The 23,238-nt window shown below is 29.4% G+C and overlaps 1 pseudogene; it reads left to right on the top strand.

Annotated features, from left to right (window-relative positions):
- Nucleotides 1-23,238, top strand: LOC129892717 (transcription factor JUNGBRUNNEN 1-like; annotated as a pseudogene).

The raw sequence follows: 23,238 nt of genomic DNA, 5'->3' as shown, positions 1-23,238 counted from the left end.
ATGTATGTTGGAGCCAAGACCCGGGTCAGGACGGTGGGGGGTGAATCAGAGCATTTTCCTGTTGAAATGGGATTACATCAAGGAATTGTGCTGAGTCCATTTCTTTTTGCCTTGGTGATGGATGAGCTGACACGTTCTATTCTAGATGAGGTTCCATGGTGTAATATGCTATTTGCAGATGACATAGTGTTGATTGATGAGATTCGGGACAGAGTTAATGATAGGTTGGAGGTTTGGAGACAAACTTTAGAGTTCAAAGGGTTCAAATTGAGTAGGACTAAAACAAAATACTTTGAGTGCAAATTCAGTGTAGCAAGGGATGAAGAGGGTATGAAAGTGAGGCTTGCCACTCAATCTATCCCCAAGATAGAAAGCTTTAAATACCTTGGATCCATCATCTAGAGTAGTGGATACATCGACTATGATATCACGCTTCGCATTGGGGCAGCATGGATGAAATGGAGGCTTGCCTTTGGAGTACCGTATGATAATAAGGTACTACCTAAACTTAAAGGTAAGTTCTATAGAATGGTGGTTAGACTGCATTGTTATATGGAGTGGAGTGCTGGCCAGTCAAGAATTTGCATGTTCAGAAGATGTATGTTGTGGAGATGAGGATGATGAGATGGATATGTGGACACACTAGGAGTGATGATATTAGGAATGAGGTTATTCGGGAGAAGGTGGGAGTGACCTCTATGACAGGTAAGATGAGAGAAGCAAGTCTGAGATGGTTTGGACATGTGTAGAGGAGAGGTGTTGATGCACCGGTTAAAAGGTGTGAAAGGTTGGATTTGAGGGCTATGCGGAGGGGTAGGAGTAGACCAAAAAAGTATTAGGGAGAGGTGATAAGACATGATATGGCGCAGCTCTATATCACTGAGGAAATGACCTTAGATAGAAAGGAGTGGAGGTCGCGGATTAGGGTAGAAGGTTAGTAGGAGTAGAAGGCTAGTAGAGATAAAATTATGTCTTGCCTTGTGACGATTTATGATTGGTCTTAGGTCTAGGCATGCCAGTATAGTTGTTATTGCCTCTTGATCATCAAATTATTTTGCTATTGTTATTGTTCTTGTTTTGTACAATTTGCATCGCTTTTCATTTTTGCCATTATGTATATATATATTAGCTTCTCTCTCGTATTTGTGGCTGATACTTTTGAGCCAGAGGTTTTCCAAAAACAGCCTCTCTATTTCCATGAGGTAGTGGTAAAGTTTGTATACATCCTACCCTTTCCAGACCCCACTTGTGGAATTTCACTGAATATGTTGTTGTACTATTTAAAAGGTGTATCAAATCAATATCAAACAATTAAAAGAACTTGATGAATATTACACTACATTTGCAAAGTGCCAACTACTCTTGTTTCAATAAAAACATATATTAAATGAAATTGGCTCCAAGTTTCTTCGTGGAAATTAAATGCTCTTAGAAACTTTGTAGCATTAGCTGTTCATTTATCTTTGGCAAAATAGATTCAATTTCTAGTTTGAATGAGTTCGTTATTTTCTCCATTAAATATGACACAAGATGTGAGCTCATTAACAGCTGTTTGACATTGTTGTTACGACGTTAAAATTACTTATTTTAAAAAAAACAGTGCTTTTTTTAAATTTAGGCGTTTGACAAATCAATAAAACTGATTTTAGATTTTCTGCTATTAAGAAGAAGTCAAAAATTTCTGCTCCTTATAAAAAGCAGAAACAGAATCTCATAAGTTATGTTAAGTTTCATTTAAGAATTTTAGTTTTATATAATAATTTTTTAATTTAATTTTATGTTTATGAATCTTTATTTTATATTTTATATTTTTAATTATATTTAAATCATCATGTTAATATTATATCAATATTTAATTTATTTTTTATTTATCTATATATAATATTGATTAAAAATTTGCATATATACATTTTAATTTAATATAAATAAAAATTTGATTAAAATTTTTAAAATAGTTTTTCTCTATAAAATAATCTTAATATTAAAAGTTCATTGATACTTGTGTAATTTGATTCTTAAAATACTTTTAAAATAAATTCGTCAACCACAATCTACTTATCAAAAATATTTTTTTTCAAATGAATTAATTAAATATATATTTTTTTTTCATTTTCAAAAGCACTTTTCTAAAAAGCTCATTTTAAAAAATACTTTTAGAAATAAATAGTTTTTAACAACTGTCAAACAGGCACTAAATTAAGATTTGTATGTTGACCTTCTAGGGTTGCATGAAGGATAGCAGAAGAGTATTCCATAATTTTATTGGTTTAGTCTTCCACAATTATAACACGTCAATAAAAACCAAACTTTTTTCAACTCATGAATAGGATTTTTATCAATCTTCTAGCAGGCATTAACTTGGTCAGAATTATATTTATGGATTGGTCAGAATTATATATATGGAGATCCTTCCACTAGAAGAGAGTTAATATATATGTAATGTAAATCACCTAAATTTGGCAAGAAATTTTATTTGACACCTATTAGACTTTAGATGTCTAGAAATTAGTTTGGATCTGTTTGAAAAGTCATCTGATAATTTAAATTAGTGTAATTATTAGTCTATTTATTACACAATCTAGTAATTATGATGACCTATTTGATTGCACAAGTGTAATCACAAGATTATATTATTATTTTAAAAAAAATAATTTTTTAAAATTTGTATTAGATAAATAAGGGCCTTTATAAATGATATATTCAAGATGTGTATTGTCTTTTGAAAATATATTAATTAATAAGCATATGTTCTTAACTAATATTATAAAAAGTTAATTGATCTATATATTTAAATTAATATATAATTAAATTAGTCATTAAAACTATAAGTACAAGATTTCTATGAACATCATGAAATACATGTTTGACAAAAATATTAATATTAAAAATATAATATCATAAAATTATTAAAATATTTTTGAAAAAGATAATCTATCAAGTCTAACTAAAAAATACATGGCTTGCAAGGTGAAATATCAAATCAATAATACGAAAACAAATGAAACTGAAAATATAACATAAGTTCTAAATTCAAAACAAAAAATTTGACATAATACTCTTCTATCAAATTTCAACATAATATATATAAATATGATTTAAAAGAGGAAAAACACAAATTTATAACTTTATGCAATAATAAATTCTACTTTATATTAAAAATTAAAATACTAACAAAGTTATCCTAATGAAAAAAATAAACATAAAGTATTTTTAAAAAAATAAATAATAAAAAAATTGTATGAAATCAAATAAAGTAAAGATTAATGATGAAAAAAATGAAATATAATAATAAAAAACATTAAAATAATAAAAAAAATCAGAATGACTTTTCATACAGACCCTTTGTGAAAAAGTCAGATAAGATACTTCTCGTTTCTCGAAACAATATGCAAATCTGACATATTAACATCAGCCTTTCTATTATTTCCAACTTTTTGGCTATTTTTATTCATAAACCATCAATCAAAGAGAGAAAAGAAAAAGAACGGAATAATACTCCAACATATTAAAAAAATTGGTTGGATCTTAATTATGAAAATGGTAAATTTTAATTTTTCATGTTGATAAATTTTGTATGTATTGAACATACTAAATAGAGATATTTATTTATATTCTAAATATTAATAAACAAAATCTCTAATTCATTACATGTATTTATATTCTTAATTTTGATATAGTTGTTATGATCCATGTAGTTTATTTTATTATTTTAATCTATTAAAAGGTGAAACTCTATTATGAGTCAATATATTCATAATAGATTGGATGATGACAAATTATATTAATAAAATAATAATTAATTGATACAATTTTGTCTCGAACTTGAGATAGAAGCACCCATTTATGATTGCTTATAAGTTATCACTTAAAAATCATGCAGGTTTATTATATGTTCGCCACGTGAAATAATTTAAGCATAAAAAAATGATTAAATCAATCGACGAATTAAATTTTTTAGAAGTTTGATTTAATTGATTGGTGTAGGTAATTTTAATAGGGGGAGTTAAATAAGATGTAATAGTAGAGTTCAAAAATTAAAAAGAGGAGTCCAATTATATATTTTTATTAGAATAATTTGTAATTTATTATGGTAAGGTTAATTTATTCTTTGCAAATTAATATCGTGGTTGAAAACCTCTGTTAATGAATTTGCGGTCTTTGTTATATGTCCAACGAATTAACCAGTGTTGAAAAATGGACATATTATAGAAGAAGTAGAATTATATTTTACTGTTCTTCTTAATAGGGGTTAATGCATAAGTACCCTCCTAAACTATGATCGAAATCCAGTGACACAACTTAACTTAACTAAGTGTCCTATTAACCCCCCCCCCCTCCTAAATTCATTTTTCTACATTTTCGTGCACTTTTTGTGCTGACGTGACACCTTCAACAAGGTAAGTTGGTTGCGTTTGTACAACACGCGCCCGCCACCTATGTAAATATATATTTTTTATTATTTTAATTTTATCTTTTTAAATCTTCTTATATTTTATATCTTGTATTTTAATTAAGTTAATAGACGTAATTTTTTTTAAAAAAATTGTCTTCATTTTTTTTACCTCATTCATTGTTTTTTTTTCTATTGATTTTATTTATTCTTTTTATTTTCTTTGCCTTTCCTTTTGATTTGATTTGATTTCAAATTTTATTCCAAATTTAAAATAAGTTAATTTCGAAAAGATATCAAAATAAGGGAAGAAGATCAAATAAAATATAAAAAAATTAAAACATTAAAATTAAAGGACACCTTTTAATATTTATTTTAAAAATACACATAATTTTTTAAAAATAATTAAAAGTGAAAAGATAACAAATTAACAAAAGAAAAAAAATTAAAGTGAGGAAAAAATTAAAATAAATATTTTACAAAAATAATTAAATATATATAAGTTTTAATATCAATAATTATATGTACTAACTAAATATAAAATGACCAATTAAAAATGATATGTATCCATTTTTTTTGCTTAATCGCTTATCTTGAAGAGAGTGTGGTCACGTTAAAATTTATGATGTATTTTATTTTAAAATAATATAGGAGGGAGGTAATAAGGTGTGTCATTGGAACATTGGTCATAATTTAGGAGATATTTATGTGTTATCCCTCTTAATAGAGTAAGACATTTTGAATTTTAAATGTTTGAATAAAAGCAGAAAGCGTTTTTGCCTAAGAGCCCGTTTGGATTGGCTTTAAGTTGGTCAAAACCAACTTAAAGCCCCTTTTTAGCTTTTGAACGTGTTTGCCTTATGCTGACTTTAAGCCATAAAGTTCTTAAAGTCAGTCAAAAATGAAAAGTTAGGATTCCTAACTTTTTTTTTCAAAGTGCTTAAAGTCATTTTCTTTGACCATGGAAATTACTTTTATATCCCTTATATTTTAACTAAATTCTCAAACTATCTTTTTTTATTCTTTTAACCCTAAAATTCACATCATAAGCACTTTTATCCAAACACTCAACTGCTTATTTATAAAAATAACTTTCAGCACTTCAAAGTTCTAAAAGCACTTCATACATAAAAACTACTTTTTTTAAGCCCATCCAAACGGGCTCTAAAAGGCAAAAACTTTTTGCTTTTGATTCCTTTTAATTTCTCCTTGATTTCCTTCTTAACCACCCCTTTTATAGTTGAAATAGTGTGTATAAAAAGGTTAGGGCGCGGTAAAAAAAAGGTATCCTTTTTAGAAAAGCAAATACCTGTTCATACAAGCTCGGTAGAGTAATTAGTGTGAAAAATAGCAGAAGGTTACAGTTTTAGATATTCCTCATCTTTGAACGAATTTTGTGAAAGCTTCTTCTAAACTTGTTCGGATTAATATTATTTAGTTATAATATAAATTAATGATTTTGAATATCGCTTTTGTTGTGCATATTTTAACATAAACATTATATTACATATACAAAATTTAATATATATATAATCTATTTTCAAACCAGCTACCAAACAAATCCTTAATGATAAGACTAATATTGAAAGAAAAAACTAATTTTTAATTTATTAAAATGAATAAATAAAAAAATATAAAGGCCAAATAATATGAAACCATGATGTAAGTTGCAACTAAGTAAAAATGAGAAGAAATATCTGGCTTGACTTGTATAAAGAAGAAACCAATAGGTCCACAATGAGGGCCAACATATTACTTCTTTCTGTTGGATTTAGTCTGTTATGAATTAGTCAATGTATATCTTCCAGACAAAATCCTGACTTTTATTTTTTGTTTTTTCCTTTCTCCAATATTCATGACCTCTTGCATTCACAAAAGACTTTTGAGATTATTTTTTTCTTTTTTTCTAACTTAAACTTTTCAAGTCAATGGTGTGCCCACACTAGTGGACTACCCACACTTGTTTTACACAACTAAAAACCCTAAATTTCAAAAATAAGAATGTGACATGCCTTTTATCTTTCAAAAGTATATTCTCCTTGTAATATTATGCATCATCATAACTTCATCTTTTGTAGTACTTTTCTTCCCTCTCAAATCTTATTAGTATTGTACACTTCTATTTTAGTACTATCTTAAAAGAGAAATTGAGTATGATCTTAGGGTGTGTTTGGTACGAAGGAAATTATTTTTCGGAAAATATTTTTTAATTTTTTTATGTTTGGTTGGCTTAAATGTTTTGAAAAATATTTTTCAAATTAACTTATTTTTCTTAAATTTAAGAAAAATGACTTCCTTCCAAACACTAAGGAAAATATTTTCCAAAACTTTCCTCAAACCTCAAATTACAATATTTTCTTCTAACCTAACCCTATCACGACCCCCTTCCCCCCAAAATTAAAGTTTATTTTTGAAATATATTTCAGATTTTGAAAATTTCATTTTTTTATCCTATACCTACCCCGACCACTCTATCACCCCCCCCCCAAAAAAAAAAATATATAAAACTTTATTTCTTTAAAAAATATTTTAAAATTTTAAAATTTCCCTTTTTACCCCACCCCCACCTCGACACCCCTAGCAACCCCCACTCCCACACTCATCAGTCCGCTCCCTCCTCCTCCCCCCGCCAAAATAAGTTTAAAAATTTATTTTTAAAAAATATTTTAAATTTTGAAAGTTTCATTTTTTTACCCAACTCCTATCCTGACTCCCATACCAGCCCCCCATCCCTCTAGCCCCCTACCGCCCCCCGCCCCCCCCAAAACTCCACACACACACCAAATAAAAATTTAAAAATTTATTTTTGAAGATATTTCAAATATTGATCTTTTTTTACCTTATCCCCCCTACCTCGACCCCACCCACCATCCCTCCCCCCACACGAAAAAAATTAAATTTGTTTTTTTAAAAAATATTTTAAATTTTAAAAATTTCATTTTTTTCACCCCACTCCTCTCCCCGACCCCCTGCCCCACTCCCTAAAAAATAATTAAAATTTATTTTTTTTAAAAAATTAAATTATTTGAAAGTTAGGTCTGGAGTCGGGTTTCGATTCCAAAGTCGGGATCGAGTCTAAATTTGAAAGTCGAATCTTGGGTTAAAAGTCGAGTTGGGTCCCACACTAAGTGTCGGGGTCGGATCCCGAATCAATTACTAGGGTTGATTTTCATGTCAGAAACTATTTTTCTAAAAAATATTTTCTACTCTGTAGCCAAAAATAAAAGATATTTTCTAAAAAAAAAATTCATTCATTAACCAAACAATAGAAAATATTTTTCGGAAAATATTTTCCACTCACCAACCAAACATGAAAAAATAATTTAGAAACCAACTTGTTTTTCAAAACAACATTTTCTAGGAAAACATTTTCCTTCGTACCAAACACAACCGTAAGTTTTAGATATTTAGATTGGGCTAATCTACGATATCGTTTATATATATATATATATATATATATATATATATATATATATTTATGTGAAATCAATAATCTTTTTTATTAAAAAATTTATTAAATATTTAAAGGGAGTTACATTTTTGAATCTCTCTGTTATTATTAAATTTTAATTTTGATCCTTGTGATATAAGAGTTAACACATATTAACCAAAACATGTGCTTTTGATTACTTAAATGTGTTATATTTGAACTATTTTTAGAAGTATAATAATACGCTCATTATAGATAAACAATATAAGTTTAACATAACATAATACTAGGAGTGTCAAATGCACGGGTCAAAATGGATTGAGTGAATAAATAAGTTGAGATGATTAGACAATAGATGGCATATCTATAATTTATCAAGGACATGACTCTAACCAAAAAGATTTAGAGATAAAAAAATTTGAGTAGAAGGTTAGTAAGTGTCGATATTATCTAATTTCCTTATTAATATTATTTTCATTACTCTCCTTGCTATCAAATCCCCCATACTCTTTTTTAATGTATTATTGATTAAAAGGAATTAGAAAAATAAAGGGCTAACCCGCTCCCAGACCTTTTTAGGATGTATTGGGTTGACCACTTTAAGGCCGTTTCAAATGATCGAGGGATCACAATCCGTCCTAACTCATCAAATTCTTGCTTGGATTGGGTTGAGCGGGACTGACTTATTTTGTTAATTCTATCTGCATAATACATTAGTAATTAAATAATAGAACGATTAATAATCCTGAAATTTTATGAATATTGATAAGCATAGTAATTAAAAGAGAACACTTCAATTACTAAAAATTAAATATATTTAGTTAGGTATCGCAGTGGATAAAATTAAAACTTATAACTGACAGACCAAAAGTGTTATTAACTCTATCTATAATAAATATTTTATTACGAATCTAATTATTATATATTAACTTAAAATTGATGTAAAAACAGAAACCCCAATTGTGTTCGGGATATGTTTGAGATCAGCCCTTTTCTTTTGATAAAGAAGAATAAAATAATAGATGCAGTTCTTTTCTTTTTTTCCCTCAACAATGCAGTTCTACTATAACAATAGCTTTTCTATATAGTGTTTAATTAGAATGTGTTAATTATTTATACTTAATTGATTAAGTGAGGTGGAAAATATTTGCAACGTTCCAAAGGGAAGAAGACAAGTATTTTGAAAATGAGGGAGTACATAATTGCTCAATTAGAATTTGCAATGTATGCGGGTCAGTTAAATGATACTCTCTCCGTCTCTTTTTAATTGTCATGATAGATTTTTGCACAACTCTTAAAAAAATATTAATTAGGAGTGTTATTTGATTAATATATTCCTTATTAATTTATTAATTTTTATCTATCTACCTGTCTCTTAATTTTAGAATAATTAATGCTAAAGATGAAATTGAAAAAATATAATTAATTCTTTCATGATTATTTAAATTGACAACTATTTTGAAAAGTATTTTTAATATACATGACAACTATTATGGGACGAAGGGAGTGTTAATTTTTAGTTGGAAAAATATCATACTTTGATATAAGTAGAATTTAAATGTTAGACCTTCCAAATGCTCAACTAACTCATAAATGACTCGAACCTTTTATCAAGTATTTCTTATTCACTTTTCTTTTTAAGATTTAAGTTGAACTTACAATTATTTTTTTTTAAAAGGAACTTAAAAGAATATTTTCTCCATCTCTTATTAGTTATCACATTTTTATACACGTCTCTCAAATATTTAGAAATAAAAGATATTTTTACTAATTTATTCTTGTTTCTCTTTAGTAACTATGTATTTTATTTAAGAACAAGACTAAGCTCATCTTATTGGCATTTCAACTAATAATTACTTGTTTGAAATCTTCAAATTTATAATTTTTATACAATATAATCAATATCAATTACTTTCAGATAACTTAATTATATCAAAGGCAAAATGAGAAGAATTGATTAATTTCATCTTGATTTTGTAAAATAACAAATATTTTTAATAATCTTAACAATTAATATGGGACGAAGGGAATAACTAATTTGAATATTTAGAAATAATCAAATTATAAACTATCCATTTCAATCTAAATGTGACATAATATTATTATCATAGAAATATTTGGATCATATTTAAGTCCACAAATTTCCAAAAAATAAAAATAAATCAAATACTTTCACACAAAATAAACGAATAGAATAATTCTTATAGTCATTTTTGAATAATCAACAAATTAAAATAGGCCAATTTAGTTCGATGGCCTTTGACCAAAGCAACTACCATCTCTAGACCTTTCTCATTAAATATACTTTGTCTTTCTCCTATTATTATTTTATTTTCTTCTTTGGCTTATTGACTAAAAAAAACTCTATAAGATATCCATGCACTAGCTATTGTGATTACTTAAAATGAGTGAAAAAAGAGCAGACAAAATGGAAAGTATAGCATGTGAAGGTAAAAGCAAAAATAGTGATGATGATGAAGAAAAAGAATTGATACTTCCAGGTTTTCGATTTCATCCCACAGATGAAGAACTTGTCGGTTTTTATCTTAAACGCAAAGTGGAAAACAAAAGGATCAAAATTGATCTTATCAAAGAGGTTGATATTTACAAACATGATCCTTGGGATCTTCCAAGTGAGTATATATTCAATTAAGTAGTTTTATGTTTCATTTTTCACAACAACTCTATGTTCAAACGTGGATCTACTGTGGCTTACATGAAATCATAATTTTTGTTCAGATCTTATATATATAAAAGTTATTTCATGTGACTTTTTTGCACAAATCTATGGGTCAATCTACTTAATAATTTACAACTCACATGAATTCATAGTTTTTGCACAGATATTTTATATATACAACTTATTTTATATGTTACCTTTTTGCACAAATCTATGTTCAAATATATTGGTCAATCTACTTAGTAATCTACGACTTTCTCGTAAATTCATAATTTTTGCTCAAATATTTTATATATACAAGTTATTTTATGTTACCTTTTGCACAAATCCACGTTCAAATTGGCCAAACCACTTAGTAATCTATGGCTCACATGAATTAATTCAATAGTTTTTGTTCAGATCTTATATACACGAGTTATTTTATGTTACCATTTGCACAAATCTATGTTCAAATATATTTGCCAATTTACTAATCTACTGTTAAAAGTGAATCCAAAAGTTTTTGTTCAGATTGTATACATACAAGTTATTTGATGTTACCTTTTTCTTGATTGCCTTTTTTTCTTAATTACATTGAAATTGAAAGAGATTAATTAAATAGAATTTCCAAAATCTTTCACTAAGTCACACGAGATTTTATTTCCTTCTTTACCTCTTTTCAAATTAGCAAATTTGTTTTATGTCCTTAACCAGCTTCAAGACGATTAGAATTGAAGGTCGAGAAGACTTAAGAAATTGCGCTAGCTTATCCGTTTCCAGTACTAAAAAGACAGAAATTAATGATAGATAAAATTTTATGATTAATAGTCTGTTTGGATTGACTTATTTTTAAGCAGCTTATAAGTTGAAAACTGCTTATAAGTTTTTTAAAAAAGTAGGTGCAGACCAACTTTTTTTTTTGACTTATAAGCTGTTTTCAACTTATAAACTGCTTAAAATAAGTTCATCCAAATAAACCCAACTATTTATTGAGGCTTATTTTAAGCACAAAATGACTTTAAGTTGGCCAGCCAAACATCTCAAAAAAAAGCTGAAAACAGCTTATAAGCAACTTATAAGCCAATTCAAACGGCCCTCTAAATAATAAAATTTATCCCTAATTTTATTTAGCTACAAATTATTAAAAATAAAGTTATTAGTTATGAACAATTTAGCGACTAATTAGTGATAACATTTATAGTTAATTTTTAATTTTTTTTTTTTTTAGTATGGCATAGTTTCCTTATGAGTCTACCATTCATCCCTTATCCATCTATAAGCCAGATACTTTCGATAAAACATTCCTCTATGGCTATACCTCAACCTACAATATTCAACTATGAAATCATGTGACATGAATGAAAGGTAAGCTTAAGTAAAACAAAATCTGACTTACAATTTAGAATTGAAAGTGAGGGGTGTTTACCATCCGAGCAACTTCCTCTTGTCAAGTCCGCCAACCATTCATTTTCCTTCTATCGATGAAAATGTTTTCATTGTCATTGAATAATATTTCTTAGTAATCAGATCTCATAAAATGACTTTAAACAAATTAAATATTTTCTTGAAAAAAGAAAATGACTTAGTTCTCTTATATATATATATATATATATATATATATAGAAAATACATCTTTTATTTACTTAATTGGATTTTAAACAATTAGGTTTCTAAGCATTAGGCACAGTAATTTACACAGTTAGAGGTTCTAAGGTTGAACAACATCTCGTCCAGAAAATTCCTAAGCGAAAAAATCTATTGTTTTCTTAGTTCTAATTTAAGTGATATATCATCTAAATGCGTAGTCTTAAATATGTTATAACATTTATTTGATTATAAAATTCTTAAAACTTATGGCTTCAAAAATATCACAACTTTTATATGGCAATAAAAACTTCTCATTAAAAATAAAATAAAATATTTAAAAATTAATTATCTCCAAATTTAGTCCCTTTCTAATGTGAATGTGTTTTGACTAGATCTGAAATTTTAAAAAGAATTAATTTTTTTTAGGACTTGTCAATATAATAAGTAGGTGATGATTTGTGATTATAAAATGATGTCATTAAATATAGAATTGATGAGAATTGTAAAATTATATTATTTTAATATAATAAAAAATTATTCATTTTTTTTTTATAAAAAAATAGGTGATGATTTGTGGAGGATGCATATTTGTTTGACCTTTTCATGCAACAATTATAGACCAAAGAGTTGTCCCCAAAGTTGCAGGAATCATAGAGAAATTCTTTAAAAAGACCATTGGAAAGTGACTCTGCCACTGTCGTTGACCAAGTTCTCTTCATACCTCATTATTAGCTAATTCAAGCAAGGCAGCACGAATTTTTGTTTGACTAATATACTAATATAATATAATAATGAACAATCTTACTCTTATATATCATTAATTAAAATTTTGCTTGAGTGTACTCTAAGCAACAACCACAATATATATCTTTGTCCAGAGTCCACAGAATACGTGGTAGATAAAGAAATACATGTTCTAGAGGTGCACTCCTCCGGTCTCACATTACTTGTTCATTTTCCCCGCATTTTTTTAAAGAAATTATATATATATATATATATATATATATATATATATATATATATATATATATATATATATATTTTAATACAGTCTATTTATATGCTTTATTAATCAAAATCAAAATTAACCATGGAGAGACTTTTTTGAAACTATACAATATTTGAACTTTCAAAAATTTAATTTCAATAATAAAATTGAAAAGATCTAATCAAATAATAGTTGTTCCATATTAATTGTCCATCTTACTAAATCAAGAAAACATTAATTAATTTTTTTCTATATTACTTTTGCAATTAATTTTTTTTAAAAGTGTTCACATTTGTTTGTAAAGTTTCCAAGAAGGCTTTTTAAGGAGTGAATTGATAAAGTTATCTTCTTATTTATGATTTTTAAAGCACCATAAAAAAATAAAAAGTGATATAATTTATACTTACTTAACATAAACAGATGGAATTCGTTTTTTAAATAGACTAAAAAGGGATAAGACATAAAATACAGCGTAGTAAGTAATTTATAAAAGATTTAGACGACCAAGTCATATAGATAACTACGTATAATTATCCATAATAATAAGATCATTATCTTGGAAAAGAGAGAAGGTGATAAGAATTGGGTCAACTGAATAAACAAGAAAATAATGCAGAAGCGAAATTATATAGATTAAAGACAACAATTGAAAGATATGTGAAATTCGAGAATAAATTTCCCAAATTTCAAGAAAAGTACTAAGAATACTAATTGATCTTAGTATTCAAAATTAGTGGATTAAAACTAATTATGATACTAATAGAGTCAATTCAAGAACTTAGATTAAAAGTGATCTAGACCCCTATATCGAAGAAATTAGAGACAACAACAATTAGTATAAAACTAGTCACCTTCTTTAATTTATGAATAAGAATCAAATATATCAAGTTGAAGAATTAATCTTACTTCTTAAAGAATCGTTCTTATAAGGTTGTAAGATAAATCCATAGTCACCACACACAAAGGTGTAAAGAAGAGAAACCTCTCAAATAATATTAATCATCATGTTGTCTTTAAGATAATAAAACCTACCCCTATATATAGGGAAAACCTATCCCAATTAGAATGAGATTCAATTCTTACTTTTATGGAAATAATAACTAGGAAAATTTAAACTAGGAAAACATGTAAAAATAATAACAAAAATTCTTTCCTAAGGAAATAAGGAAAAGTTTTCAATAAGGACCAAAACTTGCACATGACTTTCCTACTTTTTAGGTGAGGATTTTAAGCTCCCTTTTTCGGCCAGAAATTCAGCCCATGTGGGCCCAATCTTCTTCCATTTGGACTTGAACTTGAATCATGAAATATGTGTAGCACTTAGTCCATTCTACACCACAATTCTTGGACTCATTCTCGGGCGTTTCTTCCATGATAAGCATCTTCTTGAGTTCTCATTGAAGCCCAACAATCTTGGCTTGCAACTCCTTGTTTTGAGACTTTGATGATTGTCTTCTTAGGGCTTCTATAGCATCATCCTTGTCCATGGAGCTATCATTCCCCTCTTCTTGAAAAGAATTCGTCTTCAAATTTGAATCTCGCAAAATCAAGAAGACATGCATTAGTAAATAACATCCACTAATTGACATCATCAATGGTAAGAACAAAACAAGATAGTGACCATTTGTCCACTTAACCCAATTAATCCTAGCATGTATAAATACACCCTTATAAAGCATGTGGAGATCATCATCCCAATAGAAAATTCTCCTACTTGTATAAGCACGCCGAAGTTCTTGTCTAGATGTCATCACCAATGATACATGCAACTTCAATTTAGTTCTATCAATAAAGTACTTCAATGGATATAACAAAGACAATACAAAATTTGCATCAAATTGGACAATTTTATGATATAGCCAAGCATCCTCGATTTTACCTCCCAAAGATTCTTTCAGATAAAAACTATTCATATAAACACATGAGTTTCCGAGAAGGTTAGAAGAACTTATATTTTTCAAGTTAGAATCTCCATTAAATTCTAAGTACTTGCTTGAATTCTTAAATAAGAAATCATGAATAGGTTCATCAAAGAGTATTTGATCACTAGTATCAGAATAGTCATGTATTTCCTTATAACTACAAGTAAACACCTTTTTAAGCTCACAATCATCAAATTTAATTGAGCTCAAATATCTTTTATTGAACTTTGAAGTTAGTGACTTATTATATAGCAAAATATCATCATCCTCAAAATTAACAAAGTCACCAACATATGAATTAAGAGTGTGATTCATTGCCTCCAAAAAGATCTTAGGTGTAGGAATATCAAAAATGTGAATAAACCATCATACATACCATACTTGGTATTATGTAGCAAAGGAATAACATCATCTAGTTTTTCCTTGCTCATTGGTATAAGATCCATAATTGCCTTGTTGAACTTTTTGCCATGAGTCTTATCTTGGGCGTGCCCAAAATAATACTCTTTATCTTTAGCATTCTTATCAACTTGCACTTGCTCAATGGGACATGTAGTATCAACAACTTTAGGATTAAGTTCATACAATGATTTTTTTCAATACAAACTTTTCCATGATTACCTATAAGAGAGTCCAAATAGCTAGAAGAAGAAGTAGGAATGTCAAAGTTAGAATAAGAAATAACCTCACTCAAACTCTCTTGTTTTTCTCTCTCTACCTCACGATCACCCCTCTCCTATTTATGCTCATGACCATATCTCTTTTCTTTTCTCTCAATCTTACTTTTTTCTCATTTGGCATCCCATTCTTTTCACACAACAGATCCTCTCCTTTTTCCTCTCTTGGAATATCAACATGCACTCCCTTACTCCCCTCATTCTTTTCTCTCTCAAAATTTTTCATTGCTTTTGTCACACATTTTCAATTTTCATAAACTTGGGATGGAGTTAAAGGTGCAAGTATATATTTTCTATTGTTTAGCTAAAGAGAAACTTTGCTCTTTCTCCTATCATGAATTGCATTCCTACTAAACTGCCAGGGACGTCCAAGCATGATATGACAATCTTGCATTGGAATTACATCACAAAGAACATCATCAAAATACCTCCCAATAGAGAAAAAAATTATGCATTCTTAGTCACCTTAAGCTCACCAAAATTATTCAACCATTGCCGCTTATAAGGAGAAATGTGTTTGATGCATGTAAGTTTCAACTTCTCTACCACATATGAACTTACCACATTAGTACCACTTTCACTATCAATAATCATAGAACAAATATTACCATTTATCTCACACTTTATATGAAAAATATTTTCTCTTCTTAAATTAGCTATAGTGACATTCTTCTCCTCTAATCGTTTGATCAACACATCAACACAGTTGATGCTGTTTTGAGTTCCTTCTTCAATTTCTTTACCTGTTTGACACATCTCAAAAAATTATCAAAGAAACAAAGATCTCTCAACTTGGCTTTTTCTCTCTCTATTGATCTCACCCTCTCTTGCCTTTTCCACTCAAATTACAACCTTTGGATGGATCCTTCAAGATTTATTTATAAACCCTATTAGTAACAACCTTTAGAAGTAAGATGTAGAAAGAAAAAGAATTTACCAAAATTCAGAAGAATTGAGATTGATTTGATAAGACAAGAAAAAGATCAATTTGTGTAACAAGAACAAAAACTTCAAATTTCTCCTATTCTTAATTTTCCTTCTTGATGTAGAAAGTCAAGAAACACAATAACCTCGAAGTATCTAAAAATAACTTAATTTGTAAGAACTTGATTTGTTTTTTCTCCTCTTTTTTTTTCAAAATATATTTTTTTTTGCTATGTAGATTAAATTTTAAGCTACTATAACAATTTTTTTTTGAAACTCCCAAGATTATCAATAACAGAACCTTTATAGAACCGCTTTGATACCACTTGATAAGAATTGAGTTACCTGAATAAACAAGAAAATAATGCGGAAGCGAAATTATATAGATTAAAGACAAAAATTGAAAGATATGTGAAATTCGAGAATAAATTTTCCAAATTTCAAGAAAAGTGCTAAGGACCCTAATTGATCTTAGTATTCAAAATTAGTGGATTAAAACTAATTATGATACTAATAGAGTCAATTCAAGAACTTAGATCAAAAGTGATCTAGACCCCTATATCGAAGAAATTAGAGACAACAATTAGTACATGACTAATCACCTTCTTTAATTTACGAATAAGAACAAAAGATATCAAGTTGAAGAATTAATCTTACTTCTTAAAGAATCATTCTTATAAGGTTGTAAGATAAATCCATAGTTACCACATACAAAGATGTAAAGAAGAGAAACCTCTTAAATAATATTAATCATCATGTTGTCTTTAAAATAATAAAACATACCCCTATATATATGGAAAACCTATCCCAATTAGAATGAGATTCAATTCCTACTTTTATGGAAATAATAACTAGGAAAATTTAAACTAGAAAACTTTAAACTAGGAAAGCATGTAAAGATAATACCAAAAATTCTTCCCTAAGGAAATAAGGAAAAGTTCTAGATAAGGAAAAGTTTTCAATAAGGAAAAGTTTCCAACTTGGACCAAAACTTTCACGTGACTTTTCCTACTTTTTGGGGGAGGATTTTAAGCTCTTTTTTTGGAGCAGAAATTCAGCCCCATGTGGTCCCAATCTTCATTCATTTGGACTTGGACGTGAATCATAAAATATGTGTAGCACTTAGTCCATTCTTCACCACAATTCTTGGACTCATTTTTGGGCGTTTCTTCCATGATAAGCATCTTCTTGAGTTTCCATTGAAGCCCAACAATCTTGGCTTGCAACTCCTTATCTTGAAATCTTGATGATTGTTTTCTTAGGGCTTCTATAGCATCATCCTTGTCTATGGAGCTATCAGAAGGACTCGCGATCTGAATCAAGTAAAGTACATTAAAGACAAGGAAGAAAAAATATTGGTGGAAGAGACACATGTTAGACCAAGATAACATACATACTTTTATAAATTCTTGAATGAATAGGGAATAAGAATATTGTGCTGGGTGATTCAGGGCACTCCAAACGTAGTTGAAATTCTGGGTATTGTAGGGATATCAAGTTTAAGGAGGTTACTCGTAAGATGAGAAGATGGAGGGTGACTAGATCTAACGAGATTTTTTTGGTGGAATTTTGAAAGAGTATGAAATGATGTTTAATGTCATTTTAAAACATCATAAATATCCGAAAAATAAAAGTGGAGTATAATAATTTCGTTGTACAAGAACAAGGGGTGATAATTAGAATCAATACAATTATATGGGCATCATGCTGCTAAAACACACTGTGAAAGTTTAAGAGAGGATGGTAGAGATGTGGATGAGGATTGCGTGTTTATCATCGATAATTAATTTGGATTCACATCGGTACGTTCAAATAAAAAAGTCATACATCTCATAAGGAGATTAATAGAGTAGTATAGAAAGGAAGAGAGATTTACATATGGTGTTCATTGACCTAGAATAAGGTTAGTTCTTAAGAAGTGTTTGGAGGCTAAAGGTGTACTTCGAGCTGACATTAGGGCAATTAAAGACATGTATGATGCAGTTAAAATCCGAATAAGGATAGTGCAAAGTGACTCAAATCAATTTTCATTTATGATATGAGTTGCACCAGGGATAGAATCTTAACCTTTTTCTATTTTGCTTGGTGATGATGTATTGACGTGACATATCCAAAAAAAGGTGTCATAGAGCCCGTTTGGATGGGCTTAAAAAAAGTAACTTTTATGTATGAAGTGCTTTTAGAACTTTAAAGTGCTGAAAGTTATTTTTATAAATAAGCAGTTGAGTGTTTGGATAAAAGTGCTTCAATGAGGAAAATTATGTGAATTTTAGGGTTAAAAGAATAAAAAGGGTAGTTTGGGAATTTAGTTAAAATATAAGGGATATAAAAGTAATTTTCATGGTCAAAGAAAATGACTTTAAGCACTTAGAAAAAAAAAGTTAGGAATCCTAACTTTTCATTTTTGACTGACTTTAAGAACTTTCTGGCTTAAAGTTAGCATTAGGCAAACACGTCCAAAAGCTGAAAAGGGGCTTTAAGTTGGTTTTGACCAACTTAAAGCCAATCCAAACGGGCTCATAGTGTATTTTCTTTTCAGATGACATGGTATTTATTGATTGATGAGACATGTGATTGAGTTAATAATAGGTTAGAGACCCTAGAATCTAATGGATTTAGATTGAGCGGGACTAAGATAAAATACTTAGTGTACACGTTTAGTGATGTAACTCACATGACTGATGTGGAAGTAAGGTTGAAACACAAGTCATCCCTAAAAAAAATTGATGATGATATTACACATCGTATTGGAGTGGGGTGGCTGAAATGAAATATCTCATACGTTGTTTTATGTGATAAGAATGTTCCACTAAGTCTCAAAGGTAAGTCTTATAAAATGATGGTCAGACTAGTTATGTTATTTAGGGTGAAGTGTTGTTTGGTCAAGAACTCGCATGTCTAGAAGATGAGAGTAGCAAAAATAAATATGTTGAAATGGGTGTATAGGCATACTAGGAGGAATGAAACTATCTTGGACAAGGTGGGAATGACCTCTGTGGTGGACAAGATGAAGGAGGCGAGACTAAGATGGTTAGATATCATGTGAAGAGAGAAGATGCAGAGATGCCTTAGTGAAGAAGAGTGGGAGGTTGTCTTAGTGGATATTAGAAGAGGAAGAGGCAAACCCAAAAAATTCTAGAAGAGGTGATTAGGTCGGACATAAGTGACCTACAGCTTATTGAGGACATAATTGTAGATAGAAAAATATGAAGGCCGAAGATTATGGTAGAAGGTTATTAAGTCGAGAGTTGTCTAGTTTCATTTTTTGTATTGTACGTTATTAGTACTATCATACTATCTTATTCTTTTATTTTAGTATTACTAGGTGTTTCATTTGCTTTGATTATCGTATAATTAGTTTTGCGACTGTTCACTTCTTCATTGTTTTCGGCATGACTTCTTTGCCATTGTATTTGTTTTGCATGCTTGATTTTTACACGCATTACTTGAGTCAGGTCTATTGAAAATAACATTTCTATCTTCGGTAGGAATTAGGCGACATTACCCACCATTCACAAATTCCATTTATGAAACTTCACTGAATATATTACAATTATTTTTGTTGTTATTGTTATTGTATACATATATGGTACCAATAGATAAGAATTGATTTCCCCTACCTGTTGCGCCAAAAACGAAATCACAAACCTGTGATAAAAATAACAATTCTAGTAGAAACGAGCAGTTCTAGTAATTAAGATTTATAATATGAATAGCTTTAAAAGATATAATATGCCATTTTAGGGTTTCATTTTCTAGTATCTGACCAAAATATACTCTTGCTTTCATCATCTCTTCCAAATTAGTATTCCAATACCTTCTTGTCATTTCCCCACATCCTTCCCTTTCCCGTCCATCTCCCACACCCCTATTCCTTTTACTGTTTTACGTGAACTAAATAATTGTTCTAATGGAAGCTTCTATTCTACATTAGATAGACGATTTATATCATTATTCTTTTTTATTCATTATTCATTTGTTACCAAAGTAAATTACCTTACCAGATGAAGATAGTGAAAGAGAAAGAATATGTCGTTAGGAATCATTCAATCCTACAAATGATTGTTCAGGTGTATTGTGATTATTTTTTAAAAAAGAATAGCACCAAATAAATCTCTATTGTAGAACAAAATATCTTTCATTCGTGTTGCTAACAACAATTCAATAAGTTTTTCAAGTTAAAAAATATTTGACATTCCATCTTCTAAAACCACACTTTTAATGTTATTTGATGTACAATAATTTATGTATGTCTATTATACATCTGCACTCCCTGAAAGCAGGATTTGAATTTGCGTAATAGTAACTCAGCATCAATCAAGCATCCCCAAAGAATTCTTAGAAATCTTGTTATACATTTGTTCCATTCCTCAACCCTCTTTTCTACCTTCATGGATAATAAATCAATAAAATGCACTTCTAACACCTTGAAAGACCTTGTGTTATATCATCCGATTGCGATTTTTCATATTTTAAGTCTAGATCACAATGACGCTATATTTTCTTGATGTAAATGTTTGAAATTCTATATATTTTTCATTTGAGATATATTTTGTTGTTTGTTTTTTTCCTAACTTTTGGTTGAAATTAATTTATATGAAGAAATGATGAGCAGAGTAGGGGATAACAAGGAATGGTATTTCTTCAGCATGAGAGGGAGAAAATACAAAAACAGTGTAAGACCAAATAGAGTAACAGGATCTGGTTTTTGGAAAGCAACAGGAATTGACAAACCTGTTTATTCACAAAGTAATGAGTGCATTGGACTCAAGAAATCATTAGTATATTATAAGGGAAGTGCTGGCAAAGGAACTAAAACTGATTGGATGATGCATGAGTTTCGTCTCCCACCTATTTGGAAGGCTACTACTTCAAACGGACAGTTCCCCAATCCCAAGAACATTGCTCCTGAAGCTGTAAGTTTTCGATGGACTACTCTTGTAGTTTCTTTCTTCTTCGATTTCTCTGACTATCTATTATTTCATGTAGTTTGTTTGTACGAAATATTATTTTGTTGTAATACTGTTATATTACTATTTTTTATTTTTGTTACTATATGTTGTTTTAAGTCATGGGTCTATCAGAAACAGTCTCTCTGTATCGACTCTGAGGTAGAGTTAAAGGTCTGCCTACACACTATTCTCCTCAGAAATTCTTTGCCTGAGAATTCAATAATCTTGTTAATGATGTGTTCTGATCTACCAAGGTGGTTTCATTTTGTTGCTAATTCAAACATTCATTCCTTTTAACATGGCTTTGGATTCTGCCATATTGTTACTACATTGACCATAATATTTAGCATGTATATACCAAAGAAAGACCAGATCAGACCTACTCTGTAATCTTGCTTTTACAAAAAATATGCAGGATGATCTCTTCTTCAACATGAACATTTATGGTACAACATGAACATTTTTTCACTTCATCCCCAAGAATCCTGGCATACGATATCCTTACAACAACATACATAGTAAAATCCACAAAGTGGAGTCTAGAGAGAGTAGAAAGTACACAGACCTTACCCTACCTCCTCGAGATAGAGAGTTTGTTTCTGAAAGTCCTTTAACTTTTAGGAGGATCAATAGTGTTCCCATTCACCTTCCAACGTGTGACTTAAACCCTCAACCTATCGATAGATGGTGGAGGTGCTCAACTACTTCAAGTTTAGCCACATTCCGGTTCCATTTTTTAAGGAACTCATGGCTTAGTATGCTTAGAGGCAGATTGACATTGGATCATCTAATTAGCCAAAGTTCCTTTTTAGTTCTCTTGGCAAAAAGAAGGAAAAATGAAAAGCATTAGACAGAGCTACTTTTTAGTTCTCTTGTATATCGAATATTATTAACACTTACAAAATCATAAATTGCAGGAAGTTTGGACCCTGTGCAGGATATTCCAGAGGATTTCCAATTACAAGAGATTCACATCAGATTGGAAGCAGCAGCCTGTTGTTAAACAAAGTTTTGGTGACGCAAGTTCTAAGGCGTGCAGTCTTCAATCTGAAATCAGTGACGATCACTCCAACAGTAAGATGGCATTTCCACAAAAGAACATTAACAACGCATCATCTGAAGGAAAATTAAATTATCAAGTTGATCAAAGAAACAGTTATTACACTAATAGCCAACCAATTACGACTATGCCTCAATCGTCATTCACATCATCAAATTCAATCTTTTGGAACACAAGCACTGCTGAAGATCAGGAGTATTTGTTTAGTCATGGAAACTGGGATGAGCTCAAATCAGTCGTTGATTTAGCCATTGATCCTCCTAGTCTCTTTGGATTTAAATAAGCAGGAACCGGGACTTGTCTTTGGAGGAGCGCTCTTGATATATATGTTGAATCAGTAGCGAATTCAAAATTTAGAGTCAGTACATACTAAATGAGTTGTTGGATGAATAAAGAGGAAGTACATCTATCTACGAGAGACGTACCACTTGTTATGCCATTTGGCTTTTCAAAGATTATGTTTAGTTGGGATTGAAGTTAACACAGAATGCAGCTCAAGTATGATATGTCTACCTATTTTTTTTTTTATCTTCATTTTGTTTTCTCACCCCTATGTCTCTAACTAGCTTTCTATATTTTATTTTTGTTAGGACTTTTATACATCTTGTAAATTACTAATTTCCTAGAGTACTTTGTTATTCTTAATATC

The sequence above is a fragment of the Solanum dulcamara genome, chromosome 6 (assembly GCF_947179165.1).
Source record: "Solanum dulcamara chromosome 6, daSolDulc1.2, whole genome shotgun sequence".
Classification (NCBI taxonomy): domain Eukaryota; kingdom Viridiplantae; phylum Streptophyta; class Magnoliopsida; order Solanales; family Solanaceae; genus Solanum; species Solanum dulcamara.
This window is presented reverse-complemented; position numbering and strand designations above follow the sequence as displayed.